This window comes from Bacillus rossius, chromosome 1 (assembly GCF_032445375.1).
Source record: "Bacillus rossius redtenbacheri isolate Brsri chromosome 1, Brsri_v3, whole genome shotgun sequence".
Lineage (NCBI taxonomy): Eukaryota > Metazoa > Arthropoda > Insecta > Phasmatodea > Bacillidae > Bacillus > Bacillus rossius.
This window is the reverse complement of record NC_086330.1, coordinates 353,836,765-353,859,948: the sequence shown is the minus strand read 5'-3', so window position 1 is coordinate 353,859,948 and position 23,184 is coordinate 353,836,765. Positions and strand designations below refer to the sequence as shown.

At 36.9% G+C, this 23,184-nt stretch overlaps 2 non-coding genes across 2 annotated transcripts; both read left to right on the top strand.

Annotated features, from left to right (window-relative positions):
• Nucleotides 1–6,937: 6,937 nt before the first annotated feature.
• On the top strand, nucleotides 6,938–7,010 carry Trnaa-agc (transfer RNA alanine (anticodon AGC)). Its single transcript has one exon. It is a non-coding gene; the product is annotated as a tRNA-Ala (tRNA).
• A 3,171-nt stretch (nucleotides 7,011–10,181) lies between these two features.
• On the top strand, nucleotides 10,182–10,254 carry Trnaa-agc (transfer RNA alanine (anticodon AGC)). The gene has a single exon. It is a non-coding gene; the product is annotated as a tRNA-Ala (tRNA).
• The last annotated feature ends 12,930 nt before the right edge of the window (nucleotides 10,255–23,184 follow it).

Sequence of the window (23,184 nt, the reverse complement as noted above, 5' to 3'; positions counted from 1 at the left end):
ATCCGAGAAATTAAAAAAAAAAACATCATGGCCCACTATGAATAAATATAAAAAAATTGGTTGTCTGTAAAGTCGGTTTACGGACGATACTTTAACGTGACAATGTCATAACAAAACATTGATGAAATGATTGCATACTTTATTAACAAAATTGAATCATTTTTATTTTAATAATAAAAGAATAAATACTAAAATTATACTAGTAATCAGATTTTTAAAATGCGAGAATAATTAACCTTTATTTCCGAAATCGTTGTTGTAATAAGCAATGAAAACCACATTAACTTTTCACTTCACTTTATAAACAGTCGAGTGGAAGAGAGATAGATGCGGCGCAAGCGTACAATGAGCGTAACGGGACACAGCGTAACGGAACAATGTGCGTAATGGGACACTTTATCGTGCGTGCAGCCGGCGTTCATCGATTTATTAGACGTTGTCACGTCAAAAAGTGGTTTAACATAAAAGCAAGGATCACTTAGGATGCAAAAAGTAAAAAAAAAAAATGCATTCATTATTTTCTATACCACTTTATGGGCTTCGAGACATTCGCGGAAGATGAATGAATGTCTGCCGCCATCTCCAGTCTTAAGGTGTGCTGTCGAAATGTCACCCGCTCGGAGGATGCGTTTCCTCTCCGTTCCGGCGAACGGAAACGGAAAACGCGCGACGGCGCGTGAGATCCGTTTGTCCGCGTGAGAGACTTCCGGAACTCGGGCCGACCCCGAGCGGTGAGAGAGCTTCGCGCCGAAACGCCCAGGGCCTTCGCCGCGGCGAAGAAGCGGCCCCGCTGAGCACCAGGTGGCGTAATCAGCTAATACTCCAGCATCTCCTCCCAATTAGTCGTCGACTACCTGTCCCGAGTGCTCGGGTTCAAGGGGGAAAAGGAGGCGCATCAGCAGGGTGCGGGGGTGAGGGAATTCCGCAAACTTGTGCCGCCTCCCAGAAGTCTGTTCCCATACCCCCCGCACTCCCACGGGAAGCCAGCCGTCCAACGGGAAGCCTACGATGTGCATTCTGTGTTGCACAGACCCGAACAAGCCCGAATATCTACCTTCGGCCAACGTCGGCATTAAAATGTTTTTTAACAGTATTTTTCTAATGTAGCTACACTAACCTAACATAACCAACCATCCACAATTTTGTAAAGTAATAAACCAAATAAAACTCACGAAGTTGGCCGAAGGTAGATTATTCGGGCTTGTTCGGGTCTGTGCGATACAGAATGTACATCATAGGGTCTTCGCGTCCAACACAAGAGAAACGTAAGGGTGGATGAAAAGGGTAGTCAGACGCCCGAACGATCATCGTTCTGGATTTAATTTTTTATTTTGGCTCGAATGGTAGTGGTAAAAGATAGGTTAAATGTGTTGCATAAATAAAATCTATGCTTATAATAAAGCTGTCTGAGCATTGGAAAAAATATTATGAGAAAAACTATTGAAAATGGTTATTTACATTTTTGTTAACACAAAAATAGTGTTTTTTAAAATTTTCGTCTGTTTGTTCGAGTATCAATCGAAAACTACTGGACGTATTTTGATGATTTTTTTTTTCATTGAAAGGTCTTTGACTCACTTAGAAACTAGGCTATGTATAAATACAAAATTCCACCCTAAGGGCGTGAAAAAGTGGGGGGAAAGGGTATTTACGATGATTAATTATATACACGAAAACACTTGAATTTTTTCTCGTTATGGTGTTCAGATGTTTATACATATCAGCTGAAAGAATCGCTTACGTTTTTTCCGGGAGGATATGTTTTGGATCTTTTAGGTGATCGTTAACCGGAATTATAGGTTAATGAGGTTATGACAGTGAAAATATATAAATAATCTGAAATCGTAAAAAAAAAAAAAAGATTCTCGCAAAATGTTTTTTTTTTTTTGACCACGAAGTCCTGTCAGCAAGTGGGCTACCTTCGGATGGATATATTCGTGACTGTTCGGGCGTCTGACTCCATTTCTATGAATTTTAGGCTCTCTCTTCCGCAAAGCATCGCGTGCAACCTTCGAACCAGTGTTTCGTAGTTTTGACATACATACGTTCAAATATTTTTTTTTATGGCCTAACTCTAGCAACACGCAGCTTCCAATGAACAAAATAAATATTCCTGTAAAGTGTAACTTAGTCGTTTTGAGAAGTGGAGAAACACTGATGCCATTAATCGTGGGCGTGTATTTACGGTAAGTTTGACAAGGGGGCCTTTACCTAACCCCCGCCCCCCCCCCCCCCCCTCTTCTCTAGGAATTACTTATCAAGCCCGTCGCTGTAGAGACAAACGTAACGGTGAAACGGGGATTAGAGGCGTAATAACGCCAAAACTTTGTTTTAAGAAATACATTTTGATTATTGTAATTTTTTTCTGCTTCTTGCCTGCATATATAGGCCTATTGGCGACTTTAGTGAAATAAATTTTAATGGAAAACCGCACGTGCAGAAATTTTGGGCTGCAGATTACGGATTCGCGCCGTTATCATGAATCATAAATTACTCTAACTTCCATGATTTCAGCATGTTCACCAAGAATTTCGTTAGAAGACAAGGTTTTCCAAAAAAAAAAAAAAACTCTAATTATTTAATTCTCAACATCATTTTTGCAAAAGTAATTTTCTTAAAAAAATTATTTTTATGTTTTTAGAGTTGGTAGCTGCTCAAATATCTTAAGATATTATGCCCATTTCTTATTTTATGTGTATACGAGGTACCGTCGAATATAGTTATTGTAATTTTTTTTAACTTGGCTTTGTAGGTGGTACCGAACCTTGCGTTTATTTTAGAAAATGATTGGTGTGTTATAAGGATTGCGCGATTTTAAAAGTTATCTTGCAAAGAGAAATTATTATTTGTATTTAAAGATCGCTATTGTCTAAAGTGGCTTGGCTTCAACAGCACGCAAGAAAGGTAGGCTATATATAACTCCTATAACTGTATTTCGGGGAAGTAAAATAAAAAAAAAAGTTAAATTTTGCTGATAGATGTGTAGGTGAAATGAAGTTTCCTAGACAAAATTTTCTGCATCTGTTTAAAAATTTCTTGTATTTAATAAAGCCACGTAAGTTTTTTATTGATTCAGAAAGTCAAATATCTGCAAGAAAAATATAATTTTTGATGTTAAGATAAATTGGTTGGGAATGTTGGAATATGCAAATGAAAAAGACAACATTAAACGTGGTATTTAATTCCTTACTGTTGGTAATACCGAAGATAAAAGTTCTCTATTCACAGAGATTTAAATATATTAATCTTCCGTTATTTCTTCTAATTAAAAAATAGCTAATTTTAAACAAATTTTAGTTCTGCGCACACAGCTCTTTCAAACTTATAACTCCCGTTAATCCTACCGATTTCCGGATTTCTCTCCCTCCCTCCCTCTCTCTCTCTAAACATTCTTTCCTTTGTCTTTGTGTGCTTTGTGCTTCACAGGAGGAAGCAATTAAAAAAATTCACAAAAAAAGTTTTTCCCCACTGCTTATTTGCACACAAAAGTACCGTTGAAATGAGTTATTTCCGTCTTTGTTCCCATTTCTTTCATTCAAAAAAAGGGTCTATTTTCCTGATTGCTGTGAAGTTCTGGTACTTCAGTGACTTTTTAAGAAAATAAACTATATGTCTAGAAAATAAAAGCTAATAAAAATCTTTTATAAACGTGTTCAGACAGGTTTTACTTAATTATTCCTGCTTTCTTTGTTGGTTCTTGAATTGCGTGAATATTTCAAGTGATTATGAAAATGTCACCGCGAATCACAATCACATTAAACTGAATTTCAGACCAATACTTTATCAAATTATGAATCTGGATGTATTGTAACTTATCAAACTATTTTGAAATTTTTATAAGTCTTCTTAATTAAAATATTTAATTGCAAGATGACGATCAACGTTTTCTCTTTCAGTTATGTACCTCTTTTTATTCATAGTGAAGAAGTGAGCTGTGGCAGTGCTTATACAGGCTGTCTCTCATTCCACCAGTAAATTTCAGCTGCAGGTTTATTACGACAAAATATGATTAAAATATCTAGACGAATTATGGTCTTTAGTGACTTCCAAATTAGGGGATAAACAATTTTTTTTGTAAATAATAGAAAGAACATTTTTATAGAACACTGAACATCTTAATTATGTTTAAATAAATTTAGTTATACAATCACCATGAATTTTATCCTTGTCGAGAAAGTATTTGATTTAAATACTTTGGTTTGGTTACTCGTCACAAAAATATGTGGAAAATAAAGGCTTAACTTCAAATTATTTCGATAAAAAATAATCCTAGGGCTCAGTGTTTGATTTTAAATACTTTCTCTCTTGTTTACAATAAAAATTATGTTCAGCACCAACTTCAAAGAAGTATGCTAGCTTTGGTAATCACTTTAGACCAGTTGTCGTATAGATGTTTTCAACTTATTTGGAGGTAATAAACCAGCAGCCTTTATTTCTGGTCGAAATCAAACTCATTCTGTATAGCGATTAATACGTTTTCATTAAAAATATATTTTATTAAACTATGGTTGATTAGGAAATACTAAAAGATGAAGCTTGGATTAATTCAGCCTTCAGAGAGATACAATGAAAACATGTTGGTGAATGAAACCCTAAGAACCATTTGCAAAAATCAGGTAAGAAAAACTCTAAGCAAAATCGAAGTGAAGGTTAATCAAATTGAGAAATACTTTACTTTGCCTTACGTTACGATTTTTTAAAGCCGGTTCTACTGTCAGACGATGATTACATTCCTTCAAATGTGATCACAGGACTAAGTCTGTTTAGGCTCGCCATTACCCTCTATGTTCAGTTTTTTTTTTTTTTGCGAATTCCTACTTTTATGAAGAAATATTTCTAAAATGAGCTTATAGAATAATTTTTTGTATTTATAACTATAGACATATCCAGGTTGGGCAAGGTGGACAGTTGCCTCCCCTTTTAGAAAAATAAAAATAAAACAAGGATTAAGACGCTGCAATAAGAGAAAACTTGAAACTAATTATCACAAACTATTTTTAAAAAAATGTTTAATTAAAAATATTTTTTATTGTATGGTATTTATGGCCCTTCCTTCGCCATGTAAGAGATTGAATTTCGGAAAATTCCCCATCTGTGGAAATGCCCCAATTGTGTAAATGCAAAAATTGAACTTCCAGATGTTGAATCCAACGCAGTTACTCAGAGAACATTTTGTAATGATGAATATTTGCTAGCCGCTGTTATCTGTCCCGTGCCACTTGGAAATTCTGGACGGACCTCACATTGGCACGTGAAACACTTCATCCCTGTACCTTGAAGCTCATATGTGTGTGTGTGTGTGTGTGTATATTTATATATATATATATATATATATATATATATACACACTAGCTAATGCCCTGCATGTGTTACATTGCCTCAACCAATTTTTTTGAGTTTTTTTTAAGTACACATATACAGAGCATCTTTCTATATCCCTCTAATTTTCTATCTTGCTATCTATCACTCTAAATCTCTATCTACATATTTATATATCCCTCTTTATATCTCTATATCTATGTATCTTCCTCGGTATATCTCTATCTCTTGCCTCTATATACCTATTACTGTACAGCTTTCTATACCTCTATATAGCAAAAAAAATATTAAAACTCTATGTTTTTACCTATCTATAGTTTTACCCACCTTTTTACCGTTCAAAAGGTGTGACATATTGGTATATAAATACGTGCGTATATGAATGCAACGTTGTGTCAAAATTTCAAAGCAATCGGTGAAGAAATTTCGGAATATTTGAGATTTTTTAAAGAACGGACATTTACACATGCAAACACATATATAAGTGAAGGGTCGAATCCCAATTCACTCGAATCCAAAGCTCAAATTCGATTATCAAAGAGTTTTTCGAATATACCCCTTGAATCCAAACCTGGGTCTCATGGGTCCAAAATCAAATAATGTACAATAAATAAAAATATCAACAATGCTTTTGAAACATTCAACCTTTAAAAGGTTTATTCGTGAACTATGATTCCAGAATAATTACTTATTGTTATTATGTTTATATAATAACATGTTAAAAGTACAATATCTCGGGGAATGGTAACAGGGTGTAAAAATAATAACCTAGTAAACATCAGAGGTTATCTGAGTAGAATATTGTATTTTATTTCATTTTCTCTAATATCTTTCTTTGATTTTTTTTTTCGAATATCGAATACTAAGGATTTAATTATATTTGAGGACTTGAGAATTTTATCGTCCCATACATTATATATAAAAAAAATATTAAGTGGGTAGGTGGATGAGAGTTTAGGTCGGAAACAGTGCCAAACGGGGTCAGCGTACATTTAGACTACGACTTATCTCGTTATGTGTTTGATGGAGAAGATACTCAAATCAAATTCAAATTCAAAAGTTTTTATACTCGGGGAGCCTTCTTTTCACATACGAGAGAGCCAAACGCCAGATTGTGCATCTTCGGTTTTTTTTTTGTTCTTTGTAAATATTTTTAATGTAGCTATACTTACCCAATATAACCAACTATCCACAATGTTTTTAAGTATTTATAACGATGCTAACCTATCCTAATTGACAGCAAAATTTAATGCCACACCGGTTTATACAATGAGATAGAACGGGAAAAAAAAAGCGAGCACGAACTTCGGGGAATTTCGGGCGTGGCTCTCTCGTCTGTGAAAGGAAGGCTTCCCAAGATACTCAACCGAATAAATGGACGATCCCATATCAGATGACTGGGTAGGTATGTGGTTGATAGTTTCGGTTGGATCCCGTGTCACGCGTGGTCAGGGTAGGTACAGCGTCGAAGCGAACGTCTTTTAGACTCGCTGCACCTTGTTGGGAATGGGTGCGACGAACTCTCGCTCTGAAATCCTGCCTCCGGGCAGAGAAAGCGAGGCGGTAGGCTCTGCCAACCAATCGTAGCAACCACATAACACAGCCACAGATTCCAGCTGGGGGCGTAGCTCAGATGGTAGAGCGCTCGCTTAGCATGTGAGAGGTATCGGGATCGATACCCGGCGCCTCCAATATTTTATAAAAACGAGTTTTTAAAGAAGGCTACACAAAGAAAAAATGAGGGACTTGGAGATGAAATTGATTTCTTTTCATTTTTTAAGGACCCATCCTAGCATTGATGTAATTTCGGGTCTCCATAGGAATCATGAATCAGGATTTAATACAATTTTTGAGACACACGCCATTGCAATTCTGCACTAATTGTCATGGAAAAATGTTCAAGAATACAAAATGTGAATTAAAAATTAAATCATAAATCCGCAGAGAACAAGCCTAAATCCGGTATTATGGACAACACAATTCAAAATTCATACATCAGACAGCACAAGAAGTTCGTGAAAAACTGCAATCGTGTACGTCCAAAAAATTGTATTAAATCAAAATTCCCAATTTCACGAAATCATTTAAATAACGTATGAATCAGGATTTCCTTGGTCTGGATTCCGTCTCTAATTTTCCTGGACCGTATTACTGTGAATCTCTCTCTCTCTCGCTCTCTCTCTCTCTCTCTCTCTCTCTCTCTGTCCGTCTACCTCTAATGAAAAGTAAAGCCAAATAAAAATAAAGTTTTAGTCTTTAAAAAAAAGTAAGGGTATATTGAAAATGGAAGTTCTCCGAGCTACAAACGGGTCACTTTTTGAAGTTGACTGAAAACTGGGTGGGGTGTATTTCCTATTTTGAAAAAATCTCTTTATGATAAGACTGATTTTAACTATGTAACAGCTTCTTGAAATCTTGGCTCTGATTAATGGAAAGCCTATATTTGTAACCCAGTATTTGCAGCTTTTTTAAAACACTAATTTGATTTTTTTTTTCAACTTCTGTAGTATGGCTCGAGGTGGCACAATGGTATGACCCAGGACTCACTTTCCTAAACACCGGGGTTAAAATCCAGTTCCAGCCATCCTGATTGTCCGTGGTTTTCCCGAGATATCTCCAGGTAAATTCAAGGATGATTCTTTATAATAGACCATTGCCAGTTTACTACCCAACATCCCTGTTCTGTGGCACAATTTTGTGTTATCCGCTACAGTGACCTATGTCTTAAAGGAAGTAATAAAATGTCCACTTCAGAAGCTCTTGTAATTATGACTTATTTATTGAATATTTTTTAAGCAGAGAGCATAGCATCATCCACCGAATCGCACTTGAAGTACTGATGAGGGTGTAGGTTGGGGAAGTGGGAGTACCCCGGATAAGTCAACAGATCATGCTATTTGATGGTCAGCGTGAGGTACTCATGCTTGGACAGTCAAACGTTGTACTCAAACACTAATTGGTACACTCCGAAGCAAATGAAAAATGTAAAACTCTCCATCCCTCTCCGAACTGTATAAATTTTTTTAATAGTTTGCACGTGTTTATCCTGGGGCTCACATCAATAGCAAATTGTATCGAATGGCTGCTGAGAAAAACGTGTGCCCCATCTAGCTAAAGATTATTGTGTTAACTTAATATCTCCGATGACAGATAAAACCTTTTTTGCCTATAAGCAGAATAGGTTTACGTAGGAGCCTTTTTATTCCCCAATGAGCTTCGAGTTAACTAGTTTCCAAGAGCGTGCCATTGGGATGCTCTCGATTTCAATGTGAGGCCAAACGAACATGACATGTTTGTGCCAGAGCCCTTTGATGTCATTATTCATGCCACGACTGGCCTACAAGCGCAATGGTCACTCGTATTTGCCATTACGTTGTGACCTCCAGGGCGCAGCTAGCACATGGCCACGGAACATTTCACATCACTCTGAGACTCCTCAGTCCTCTAAAGAACTAATTATCCAGTGAGGGAACTGCCTATCTCCTCCTTTAGATCCCAGGTAAGTAACAGTGTGGTGTCGTCACTCGATGCTGTGTCCCTCGATGGACATGATCTAATTCGTTCGGTAAAGCAAAACACGAATCCTCAGAATTTCTGATAATGAGCCACTAGAAGAACACCAGTGGAAACAATCCTCCCTGATGGGATTAGTTCATGATTACTCCTGGCATTCTATGGCCCTTGTGGGCACGCTTGATCAAGTCGCTCAGACGCACCCATCCTAGCAGCCAAAACAACAGGCCCAGTAGAGTTTCCTAGTGGTTAAATTATCTCCATATGTAAGACGAAACTAGTTTACATCCTTTTTTCACATATCGTATACTTTCGCCACTTGACAAGCGAACAAAGTCATGGTCCTTATCGCGTAAATAACTGAGTTCATCTCACTGAATTATGCGAAAAGTATATGTTGAAAATAAGTATTATTCTACAAAGTTCCTTTAAAAAAAGTACTTAAAATACGAATTTGTTTGAAGTCAACTTCGGAAAATAATTCCATATGATGCGTAGATATCTACTTTGACTTTATGTACATTTTCAGTAGTAGACTAACAAATTTAACCAAAAACATTAATATAATATTATTTTGATTACGAGCTAATTGTTATGGTGATGTTACGATACATGGCCTCCAACTGAGGTAAGTTGTTGAACAAAAACAAGCAACCACAGACTTCTTTGCAAGGATGTTTGTTTGGGAATTTTAGTTTGAGGACACCCTTCACCCCTCCAAATACTCGACATTTTATGAGGACACTTATTTAGTCACGTGTTCTGTTTCATGCTGTGAACGGAGGTTCGAACGTGGCTTTAGTCTTCTGGTCATCGTGAGGGGTTCTGGGTTCGAGTCCCGGGTAAGGCATGGGTGTTAATTTACATTAAGATATTTGATTGCTACGATTTGATGACGATTCGTTAATTTAAATTAAGAGATTTTATTGCTACGATTTGATGACGATTCGAATTATATAGTTCTGGTTGTGGGCGAAAGCCGTTAACCACTCAAACAGTTAAAAAAAAAAAAATTCTGGTCATCATGCCTGGATGGCGGTTGCCGCTCAATACGTCAGTGTGTGGCCCTCCAGGCGCTCGTGCTGCCACCTAGCAGCCGTCAGCTGTTCTTTTGCGCTGAAGAAATCCAAGTCGAAGCAAACAACAAGTTTTCTTTTTGGTTGTTTTGGGTTGGTTGGGGAGGGAGGGGGATCGGAAGAGTGGAGGGGTCTCTGTGACCGGTTCAGGCTTCGGGCCATTGCCCCAGCCCCGCCAGTAGAATGTGGGCCAAGGGAAACGAGAGCAATGAAGGGGACAACTCGCTCACGCGTGCCTGGACCACAGCCGAGAGAGACTATCATGTTCAAGGAGGGGGCGTAGCTCAGATGGTAGAGCGCTCGCTTAGCATGTGAGAGGTACCGGGATCGATACCCGGCGCCTCCATCATTTAATTTTATGATGAGCTATCGAGAAATTCAATCTACATTTTATTTGATTGTCGAAATCAAGAATTATATGAAACATAAATGGTCATACTTCAGTTTCCTTGCGATTATTTAATATGATTTTTAAAAACAAAAAATTGGTTGTCTGTAAAGTCTGTTTACGGACGATAGTTTAACGTGACAACGTCATAGCAAAACATTGATGAAATGATTGCATATTTTTATGAATAAAATTGAATAATTTTTATTGAACTATCACTATTTTGTATGGATACAAAGAAGGAGTGAAATGAAATCTACAATTTAATTGATAAATTTACTTTTATTTGCACTCATTAATTCAAATATGTTTATTACTTTAACGAAGAGATTATTTTAACTATAACTTTTATACATGTTTGCTATTTAACTTCTTCCAATCTGTGTTATCCTGTTAAGGATAGGACGATGATAGGAAACGTAGGAAACTAATGGGAGTGTTTCAAGGATGATGTGCCTCGAAAAAGTCAAATCGATGGTTGTTCCAATCGAGTGGAAGAGAGATATACATATGCAGCGCAAGCGTACAATGAGCGTAACGGGACAATGTGCGTAACGGGACAATGTGCGTAACGGGTCACTTTTTCGTGCGTGCAGCCGGCGTTCATCGATTTATTAGACGTTGTCACGTCAAAAACTGAAAAATGATCCCACTTTCTGATGTGTAACAACTTAGCTGTCGGTATACGGCAGTTAGTAGGAGTAATATCGTAAACGAAACGGAAGTCACTTGGAACGGAAATGTGTAAGCACGATTATTCCCCCTGTGACGGATGGCGCGAACCAAAGTTCACAAAGCCAAAGAGAAACATTATAGCATTAACTGTTTAATGAATTTTAACGATATGTGCAGTATTTTAATTCAATTCCTTGTGGAAAATTAGGTGCAAAACCGATGTTTAGTAATTTTTTCCAAATATTTTTCGCTTTCATCGGAACTTTTACATTACATACCTAGATTAAAATTTCGCTCTGCCAATTGAATATTTACATAGTCGACGTAGCTGCTTCGGCAGCAAATTCTAGTGGCTGATGCAAAAACTAAGTGTGATTTGCGTCAAAAAAATGTACCGGTAAACACAATTAGAAACATACTTATCGTGCTAGGCATTATTTCAAAGTTAAAATTACGTTAAAATTTCGTCTCCAATTTTTGTATTATAAGTGTATTTGCAACATGAGAACACATGAATTTAATCATTACGAGGTTTTATGTTACACATCTCTGACGAGTAACTACTGGAAGACGTGCTCACAATTTGTTTTTTGTTAATTTTCCATATGCAATTAATGAAAACGATTGCCGTGAAACACCGAGAAGAATGTTTCAACAAAGTTTAAAATTATGACCGTCTTATTTATGCAAAGCAAAGACAGTGAATGTCATTTCCAGTGGAAGATTTGCAGTACCTATTTGTTTTCTGGCACGCAGGAATCTATGGCAATTGTTAGAAAAAAATGTAAAATTTAAAGGTACTAATATTGTCTGCCTCAGTTTACAAAGGTGTGTTAAGTAGTTAAGTGCTTTATAATAATATAAGTTCTTTACGCATTACCGTAAAATAAAATTACCAGCCAAAATTTTCAAAATGACTGTTTATTCTAAAGTTTGTTCTGGTTGAACCACAAAATCTATTTCGTCAGTGCCTACCAGAGATATGTAACATATAACTTCGATATCGAGCAAATGAATGTGTTTTCAGGTCGCAAATACTTATAATAAAAAAAAATATTGGACTGAATTATAACGTATAATGGTTTTTTGAAATAACGCTGAGCGTGAAAAATATACGAAAATTGAGTTTTCGACCACATTTCTTGCCGCGAATCACACCTAGGTTCCACACGCGCCACTAGAATTCTCTGCCGGAGGAGCTACATCGAATATTGAATCATTCCATTTGCCGAGCGAAATTTAATTTATTCAACAGTTATATCTATAAAGTTTAATTTTTGTCTTGTGTATTTTGGTTCGGGCCATCCGCCACAGATGGCAGCACCGTGGTTGCACATTAACGTTCTTTGACTTTCGTTCCATTCACGAGATAATCCTACCAAACGCGCCGTATACCGAGACCTAAGATGATAAACTTCTAAAATTGTCGGTCTACAAATTTAATTTGCCGAATTAGTAACTGGCGTAGCGAAACTCGCATTTGCCTCGCATTTCGGTTTTCCCATAGCCTCCCGTAACCACTCTACGAAGTTCTGGGATTGTTCCATACCAAAGACTATCAAAATGTTATTTCCACCAATGCCCTTATAATTATCTGGATGTTGAAAAGACGGCCACGTACAGAACTAATATCAAGGGAATTCTTAAAACTGCATTTAACATGAATTCCAAAAACACGGGTCCAAACAAATTTACTGTAGGCTTTCGTAAAGTATTAAATGATTATTCTTGCATTTTCTTTTCTCCATACGAAGTGTTTTTGGCCAGGCCTGGAAATATTACTGAGAATCGGCCAAGGTCGATTTCACAAGAAATAAAGGATTAAGAGGATAAATGACTGCAGGTATTTTATGTGAGCGCGGTTCTCCGCAAAATTCTGTGGTCGTTTGAAAGTGATTATTGTATTGAATCGTCAAAGCGAATGTGTGGTTTAAAGCCAGTGAAACTGTGTTTGTGTTTGTGTGTGTGTGGTGAATTCCCTCGATTAGAGTCATCCACTCAAGTCACGGCTCCGTGGTTCATCCCCAAGTCCTTTTGAGCGATGTCCCTTGTTCTCTTTCTCCTGGAGACTCCTTCGCCTCGCAACGAGTTTTGAGTTGTTGATGAGGACGGTGGAAGGAAGGGGGAAGGAGGAGGACAGCACAAAAGGACGCGGGAGAGTGGCAAAGATTTATTTCCGAGCGGCACAAGAATCTGCGACTCCGGCAAGCCCTTGTCCCTCTCCGAGGAGACTAATGGGTTCCCCCCTCCCCTACCCATCCCCCATCCACCATCGACGACGCCATGAGAAATTTCGAGGTAGAGCCAGTCGCGACGCAGTGCCAGTTCTTTTGCCGACGTTTCGCCTCGCATTGCAGGAGGCATCTTCAGGGTTGAGGACACATCTGAGAGCTGGCCGCCGATCCGTCACACTGCCATCTGGAGCATTTAATATCTGGGGTGCACAGTTAAGATAAAATAAATGACGGTAAACAGTAGGTCGTGAGCACAATATTTGACCGCCATGTTTTCGAACCCAACTGATTCACAACAGTCACGCACGGGAGAGAGGTCGCGTGCATAGAAGGGAAACGAACACATTTATATTTATGTTACGGACGCATGACGCAACAGCCAATGAGAGTACGTATAGTGGGATGCCATTTGTTAGGGACTAGAGAAAGGTTTACGATTATTATCGATAATATTGTGGCAAGACATTGTCGAGGTATTTAAATGCTAGGGTGTGTGCAATTCATGCTTTAAAAATCGATTATTGCCATTATTTATAACATTTCACTATATAGCAATTAACGTAAATAAAAATAATTTTCCGTGGGTAGAAAAATAAAATAAATATTTTCATAACCAAAATTGGGTTCATAAATTGCTAGTCGTAGTGGGATAATCATTTGATAGTTAATAATAATATTTATTAACACTGCCGACAAATGTCGAACACATTGCGAAATTTCACTGGTCGAAACTAACAGTAAAATTTAAATTGTGAACTCTAATTCGCACAGATCGTGGGCGCAGTATTGGCCTGCTATGTAAACGCTTATGTTTATAATTGTGAACCCTGCTTTAATGTTTTTGAGACCAGAAACACAAGTTTCCAACTAACTCTGTGAATATGATTGAAGATGCGCCCCACACTTCTTCTGTCAAATAATTTTAGATCGACGGGTGGAGCGCTGTTTTCAAAGGACACAGACCACGCGTAGGCTACGCTATATTGTATAGTTTTTAAATTAATTTCGTGGACACACGCATTTGCTCATTTACACGGGTTTAGGACTAGCTAAGCTAAACTAAATGAATATTTTAATCGGCATGCCAAAAACCTGGAGAGATATGAGCGATCTAACCTCTGATGCTGATCTCGCATCTCAAATAACCTATTTAGTTGTTCTTAAAAAAAAATTTCTTCTGGAAAACAGAAGCATTGGTAAATATATGTATGTGAATGCGTTTTTTAGCATCAACAAAAACAGGGAAAATATTGAACTTTCAGGAAATTTTGAATTAATGGAAAAATCAGGGAATTATCAGGGAAATAATGTAAGGTCAGGAAGTTCAAAGTAAATGTTTGGACTAATACGCTGTGCCATAAGTATTGTATTTGGGTTAACTTTTTGTTTCAATGTTGATGTTCCAAGTATTTTTTAGCAGATTCGTTTGTTTGTTTTTTTGTTGGTAGGTGCCCTGTAGTATTATGTAAGAAAATCGCTTTTTTGCATAGTTTACAGAATTTTTGTTTTTTGTGAGAAGATTTCCACCACAGCGAAGAATCCTTAACTATTTGTACATTGTAACTACGCCAATGTTTGGAAGTGGGGCATAGGTAATGAAGGTTATTTTATATATATATATATCACAATATTTTTGTCAGTAAAAAAAAGTCTAATTAAGTCCGGGAGTAGTCAGGAAAAAAAGTCAGGAATTCTGTTTTGCGGGTTTTGCTGAACATTGGGAAGGGCCATTTGCCAATTTTTTTTATGTAGGTACTAGACTGGAAGCGCGCAGGGAAATATCGAAGGACAGTTAAATTTTGAGGAAGGGAAGAGAGAGGAGGGTTGTTCACAAAGGGCCGAAACGACCGCCAGGCCAGCCTGACACAGGGCCCGTGTGTGGTGGTCTCCGAGGTCGCGCCCCGCTCCATGAATACAGTAGCGCCCCAGGAAGCCGGCTGTCTCGGTGTTACGTCGGCCGGCTCCCAAGAGATCGCGCGAGCGACGATAGCAAAACTCCCGCCGCGATAAAGAAATAGGTCTGAGGCCACAACGCTCCTCCGGGTCCAACAAAGCTTCTGCGGCGATAAAATAAAAAAATATTTTTCCCCACTGTTGTGCCAATGCTCCCAACAAAGATAACAAAAGGCCCAACTATGATAAGAAAAAATACACCTTGATGGATAAAACCGAAGCTCCTGTGAAGATAAAAATAGTACAGAGAAGATAACTTTCCCATGGTGAATAATAAAAAAAAAAGGTTCATTGCGGTAGCAAGACTACCGTGGCGATAAACAGTCAGACCGATAGAAAAAGTGTACGGAACACGCACAAACCCCCTCCCCCTCCACCCCGCCAAAAAATCAATTCACACAGGGATAGCAAAGGTCCCGCGGTGGTGAAAACGTTTTCATAGAATAATACTAACGCTAGGCTAGCAAAGGTTCCATGTTGATTAAAAGAAAGGTTCATCGCAGGATGAAAACAGAATGGTCCACGGCAGTAAATAAAGATCTATTCGCGATGGAAAAGTTTAATTTTGGGGGAGCATTGCTCTCTTAGCAATAATAAAGGTCCTGGGGTAAAAACACAGCCAGAAGCTATTTTTGTAAATTTTATTTTTATATTTATTTACTTTTTCATTTTTTTTATTTTTTGTGATCACTGATCTTGATTTTGGAAAATGTGGGTTAGTTTTTCCGTGTACTCTTATTATTCCTGCCTATAATTTGTTTGTTTTCTCTGTGTAATTTTGGTTATTCCTGAGAAAATAATAAATATATTTCTAGTGAATGTATAAATGCTCTCATGGTAATAAAAATGATCTCTTGGCGATAAAAAAGGAAGAAGTAAAAAAAGCTCCTATAGGGATGGGAAAAACCCATGGCGATAAAATAGAAAATTGTGAAGATAACAATGCTTTCATGAGGATGAAAAAGGTTCAACGGAGATTAAATATAGTTCATTGGAAGTAAAAAAAACTCCCTTGGCTATAGTAACATTTCCATCGGCGTTAACAATCTTCCCACTTAAATTACCCAAGCGATGGGAAGTAGGTAACCAAGTTGTGATGGGTAGTAACATTGTTATCATGGGAGACGTTAAAGGGCAATGTAGAGGCGAAGTGGAGGGAAAGTTGTTGTGTTAAGAAGGGAAAGAAGTTTTTTTTTTTTTTTTTTAGAGAAGTAGAGGGTTTCTTCCTGGTTCGTGAATCCTATTGTGAGCGCATCGAGATTGCTACCGCCTCCTCTCTCCAGCTCTTTTTTTTTCCTTTACTTCTCCCCCTCGTTTATCATCCATACCCTTACGCTGGTGCTTACTCTTCTGTCGATAGCTGGGAATACAAAATGGTTGTTGAATTGTGGCCATGTCGGAAAGAATGGAGACACGAGCGGGCTATTGACACCCTCTTTCTACAGTATCGGTATACCTACTTTATATATATATATATTGTGTGTGTATGTATATGTATACATATAATCGAAATACTTTTCTTTCCATATCAAAATTATCAAGAAAATACATTTGCTTATGAAAATTTTTACCTATTTTTTTTATTTACGTGTGTTGTATTCATAATAATTACAATTTTTAATTAATATATTTTATATTTATTTATGTTATGATCACAAAAATATTCAATTAATAAGATAACAATGTAATTTAATAATATGAATTCATACGCATGTAGGTTAACATTATTTTTTTAATTTTAAGGACCAAGACAATTTTTTTGTTTTAGTTTGAACTGATCAACACATATTTTATAAACTTTAATTTTTCTTAAACATATACATAGCTTCAAACCAAGTGATGTTTTAAGTTCTTTTAAGGTGAAATGGTTCTTATTAATTTTAAATCACAGATTTTTCCATAAAGAAAAAACAGTGCAGATTTCACATTACTTTTCATTTTTACATTGACAGGAAGTTACTGGATGCAGAATTGAGCATTATTATTTTAATAATATTTAGGTGATTGCATGTGTGGCTGCTTTTAAAGGAAACAAAAATTAGTCTTGCCCTGTTGGGATTATTTTCAGATCGATTATACTATTATACTATTTATTTAATAATGAACATATAAATAGCAGTCAAATTTTAAAAATATTCATGAATATTTTATTAACATATGTTTTATAGACAAACATTGGAAGGAGGCCATTGTGGAATAATGAAGTTCCCAATCAAAAATAACAGAAACAAAACCTTTTAAAGGTAGATAAAAAATAAAAAATTAATAAATAACGAAACCTTTACAAGTTATACCTTTAAATTAAAATTCATGTTTGGGATATTATTTTGTTATTTAACTTGAACTTCCAGACATTAATATATGATGAAAATTTTAATCGTTACAAAAACTTTATTTTACGTTTTTTCTCATATAATTTTGTGTTACTACTTACAACAATTTTTAATTTGATACAAAAAAGTATTTAAACTTTCCAACAAAACTTTTTGTTACTAAACAAAATATAAGAATGCATTTTTATTTATGTACTCTGTCACCATGCCGTATAGCACTCTTCTCCGTGTTCCTTTATAAAAATGAAAATTTTTTTACTTTAAGCCTAAAAACCACAACAGTAGACTAATGCTTTTACTGTGTTACAGTCACATTGTGTGATTGTTATTGTTTAGTAATTATAATAATATCACTCAACACAAACTACAATGTGTATTTTTATTTTCGTCATTTTAATGATTTATAAAAATATTAATACCCAAAAATATATTAAAAAAACCATTTTTTTTCCAAATTTTACGAAGCCCTGAGATTATCAATAATCATCAAACATGACTATTAATATTGGGGCTACGTACCGAAACAAAAAATGTTGGGTAAAACACATATATTTTAATTCATTAACGAATAAAGACAGTTAGAAATTAAATGGCAACGGTTATTTAGAATGTAATATGTGGTGTTATGTTAAATATTATTTTAATAAAAAATAATATTTTTAAACAACAACGTTTCTAAAACGGACTTAAAAGTATAAAATCATTTATCTTAGCCCTGCAAAAATTTATAACCCCAAACAGATTCATAACCCCATACAGATGATCGTAGAAATTTGTGATTGTAGATTTATAACCCCTATGAATTAACGTGTAAGTTTTAAAACGGAAAACATCGGGCGCATGTGATCGATAATATTAAGGAGTGTAGAGAGTAGCTGTCTCTGAGAAAACTCACAAAACTTCACATCATTTGCAGTGCAATAAAATTGTTTGTGAATTATTCATTAATCACCAAGTATAAGGATAGGTAGTGTCATGGCGTTACTAGCCTTGTATGCGTGATATAGGCACCGCCTGCGAGTACTACGTTATGCATTCCGCAACACTGTACTGTTTTGCTCTAAGCCTAATGCCGCGAATACGGGGGGCTTTGCTAAATAAAAACCAAACAAATTTGTAACGAACAGACAAGCGGATTAATATTTGCATTGACATCCAGTTCTGAGATATCTGCAAAGTTTCAAGTCTCTAGCTCATCAGAAAGCTAGTATAAAATCAATTGAAATACCAGTACAGAACAGAGAAACAAGACAAGAAAGCGAGTTAATAATAAAACTTTTTTTTTTTTAATTTTTCTAGTTGCTATGTATATAATACGGTCTTTATAGAAGCGAATTTTCGTGTTGTTTTCAAGGGCCGTGCTCCTGATCCGTTGTTTCCGAAACACTAAACAGCGAGCGGCCAGTCCCGCTCGAGATATCGAGCCGGACAAAGGTCGCCGCACGGGTGACGCATTGACTAATAATGGTTTGCCGATAACGGCAATATCTAGGGGGAACATGTTCCAAGCCGGTTATTAATGCCTGGCGCGTCACAAATAATATCGCTCGTCGGGGGGTGTTGCATCGTCGGAGCCGGTGCCTCCAGGCAGCCTGGCGTGTCTCTCTCGCATGTGTTAAAATGGGCGTGACAGCAGATAAGCCACGTGAAGCTTGTTTTACGGAAAAAAAAAAAAAAAAAAAAAAGAGGTGCGCGGCGGGAACGGGCCAGTCCCCGCGAAAATACTGCTGTTTTAATTGGCTTTGCCACCCCCCCCCCCCTAACCACTCGCCTTTCTCACCCGCCGAACTGGTCTCGCTGTTTGCGGGGTGTGTTCCGAAGGGAGGCCTTCGCAAATATCAGCAATAACAGTCGGCGCGGGACTTATTGCCCCGCTTGTTAACGGTGTTGTGAGGGCCCCGCCTACCCGGAAGAAACCACGCAATTTGAAAACTTCTCACGATATCACAGTTTTAAAAATAAAAAATAGATAAAAAATTATTAATGCGCTTTAATTATTATTTGGTGTGACAAATCATTATGCAAAATTTTTTACTTGCACCACTATGCTCCGTAGCCATTTTCCGTAGGTCTTACAAAGACTTCAAAACTTTCTGATGAAAGTAATCTGGAGTAATTTTACACTGACAAAAATTATCTCCAAGGAACCATGTTTGTGAACAAATACCTGCGGTTGTAACCCTAATATTAATATATATATATATATATTACCTAGTGATTTTATTTGGTAGATTTACTTATATTATCCAAACACGTCAAATGAAGCTAATGTGATCCGTATTTCGTTTTTAAAATGTAGTTCCAGAAGAACTGGCTCAACACGCGTGTTTTTTTTTTTTTTTTTTTTTGTAATAGAACATCCGGTTCAGATTCGGGAAAGCATTCGAAGGACTTGCAGTACACCCTTATCTTAATTTCACCTCTGTATAATGTTACGACTATCGCTTATATATATACACACACACCATAGTAGTTGCCCCATGCACGACGAGAAGACTGCGCGCCAGTTCAGAGGCGATAGCGCGTTAGATGCGCTTATCCTCCCGCCTCACAAACACAGATACACCCCTGTCCACGTGGACTTCGCATTTTTCTCTGCTGACCTGGTGCCACGTCGTAACTTAGCATAGGTGGTACACGTGTAAGATGGAGTCTTTTAATCCGACATTCTTCTGTTCGGCATCTTTCGAGCCGCTCGCGTTAGGATTTTTTTTAAATTCATATATTATTGCACAATAATCTAATTATATACATACGGTTGACAGCTAATTACTACTCACGTTAAATGCCTTTGCTAGGGTCATGTATTTTTCGCGGGAAAAAAAATACCTCAACGTTCATTAGACTGCAATTAGGTACGCCCGGGTCAGCGGTTTCCCACGTGTGATTGGTGACCGTCTGCAATAGATGTCATTGCTGTATTCGGCCAGGCCATTCAGAATACCTTTGCTTCAGCATTAACATTAGACATGCTCCTGAAAGAAACTAGACCGTTCACCAAACAGCGACGGTACTACAGTGTTTTAACTCTCAGCTAGTCTCGAAATATTTTCGTCAAAAATAAATGGCTCCAGTCATTGCATTGTATTCGGGAAAAAAAATTCAATGTAATCGATAATTTAATTTTTGAAGTGATTAAGTTTCTTATTGAAACACGCGTATTAACCACTTCATTGCTGATTTTTATTACTTATATTTTCGTAGCATATTTATTGAGTACCACGGAGTTGTCATTCTACTACTATAAATAACTCAAATTATAAACTTTTTGTGAGCTTCTGATTCTTGGACTACGAATTCGTGTCCATATTTGAGTATTAAAAGGGCTTGTTTACTTATCCTATTTCAGCACCGCAGGACATTGATTTATTTTAAAGCAAGGCTAAATAAAAACGAAAAAGTGTCCACTCTATGTACAATGGCTAAAACAGTGACTCATTATATTTAAATTAGTTTACTGGAATAAATATTGTAGCATGCAGTCCACAGTTATGAGATTCCTTAAAACGAAAAGAAAATTTTACATTAAAGGATAGCATAAGTCAAGAGACCAAATATTACCTAATTACTTTAAGGAACTATTAAAAAAATATTAAAATGGTTTCAGCGCGTGATTATAAGGTTACAGAGCATACTGATCAAAAAAATTAAAATAAGTCAAATATATAATGAGTTAATGGTATCTTCATGTCATGCAGTCAGCCGAAGATGAAACGTCAAAATAAAATTATGACGGATTTTATGTTGGTGAATTTACAAGAGTTTTGTAACTGAACGTCGCGAGAAAAAAAAGAATAAAAAATACTTTATCGTGATTGGGTAAAAATGTTTTTTTTATTTATTTATTTTAACATTTTCGTTGAAATCCTCGTCGTAAAACGTAAAGTCAAATGGGTGTCCTGACCGCCCCATCACTGGACTTGGTTCGAACATGTTAGCTCGTAATAAGGCGAGTCCTTTTCAAGACTCGGGTTGAACCAGGTTGCCTCCTTCCTCTACGTGTCGCACGCCACTGAAACCTTTCTCAAACAGCGTGACGGCGCGTTTTATCCCTGAGGGGAACGGCAACCCCTCGCTACAGACGCGCTCGGTTGATTGCGTTCTTCCATTTCACAGGCACGTCTCTGGTTATATGACACTCTGAGCAGGGCCAAGGGCACACAGAATGAGACAAGACACGACACGACACGACACGACACGACGCGATGTTCTGTCTGATAGTATTTGACCTCCGCGTATTCACATGAAAGCAATGCACGCGGAATCAGACGCGCTACGACGCCACAAAAGTGTCGCGGTCGCACACGAGGCGACAACGGCGAATGACTGCTCCAGTTTCGTCGCGACCAGACTGTCTGATGGCTCGTGCGCGTGTGTAAAAAAAAAATATCGACAAAGGCACTCTTCGGTAGAGTGTTTGTAGCTGACTATTTAAATGCTTTTTTTCCTTGTTCGTTACTTTAATTTGAGTAAATGTTAATTTGCCAAATATTTTAATTGATAATTTTTTTTCATTATGAAGCTGGATGTTGATCGATTAGTGTGTTGAGTACAGAAACCAACTATTTTATGTAACCCAACCTTAAAGAATTATCACGACAGCAATTTGATTTCAAGAATACGTGGGAAAAAAATAACGTAACGGAAATACGGTATTTAAGCTGTCGCAAAAAGACGACGTTAACCTGTCGCGCGGTATAGCGTGGTCTCGCGCCGTGTCGTGTGCAACTTCACGTAAGGTGGTGTGCCCAAGACTTGGCCGCCATGTTTCCCAATCTACTGATTCACAATCACGCGTAGTACGGTCGTGCGCGCGGGAGTGAAATCGCATGAAAAGCAGGGAAATTGATTTAATTTATGTCACGGACGCATGACGCAATATCTAGTGGGAGGAGAGTTGTTACAATATTTTGCAGAAGTTGATAGTTTGGAATTGTTTACATTAATATATCACAGTGATGTGTAACTGGCTAGATATTGAATTTGCTCAAGTAATTTCTTCTTTTCAAATAATTCATGGTAATTATTTGGAATAAAGTGACCTGAGGTAAATCTAATAACAAAGATACTAAACAAAATGATTCGAGGCTATAATTGTTTACTAAAGATTTTTTCTTAACCTATATTTCCTTAATTTTTTATATTTTCAAAAACTGTGATCACAGGTCGCTGGAAAGCTGTCACGGAATAAATACCAGATAGTAAAAATATTTATATATTGACTCTACCATCTGATGTCGGGTGTATTGACATTTTCAATGGCTAGAATTAATGAATAAGAATTTAATTGTGGGATGATTTCAAACAGGCCGTGTGCAAAATCGTGTGCATATTCTCTCAAACAATCGCGTGTGATATTTAAGTGAGAATCCGGTTAAAGTTTTACGAAAAACGACACGGGGAATTCGGCCCTTGAATATTATTTGCGGCCACCCTTTCTTCAGCAGCTTGGTGCTTGTGATCAGTTTGTGTTTGCCAAGATTTTTTATTTTTTATTTTTTTTTTAAATCTATGAAATTGCCTACTAAGCACCAACTGCTTTGTGTTTCGAATGTCTTTATGGAAAATTTGCATTTAAGATCGTGAAATATTAATAACAAAATATTTAATTGGTGTTTTAATTACATCATTGATATTTTTATGTATAATTAATATATTGTATAATTTAAGTTACTCATTACACTTTTGAAAAT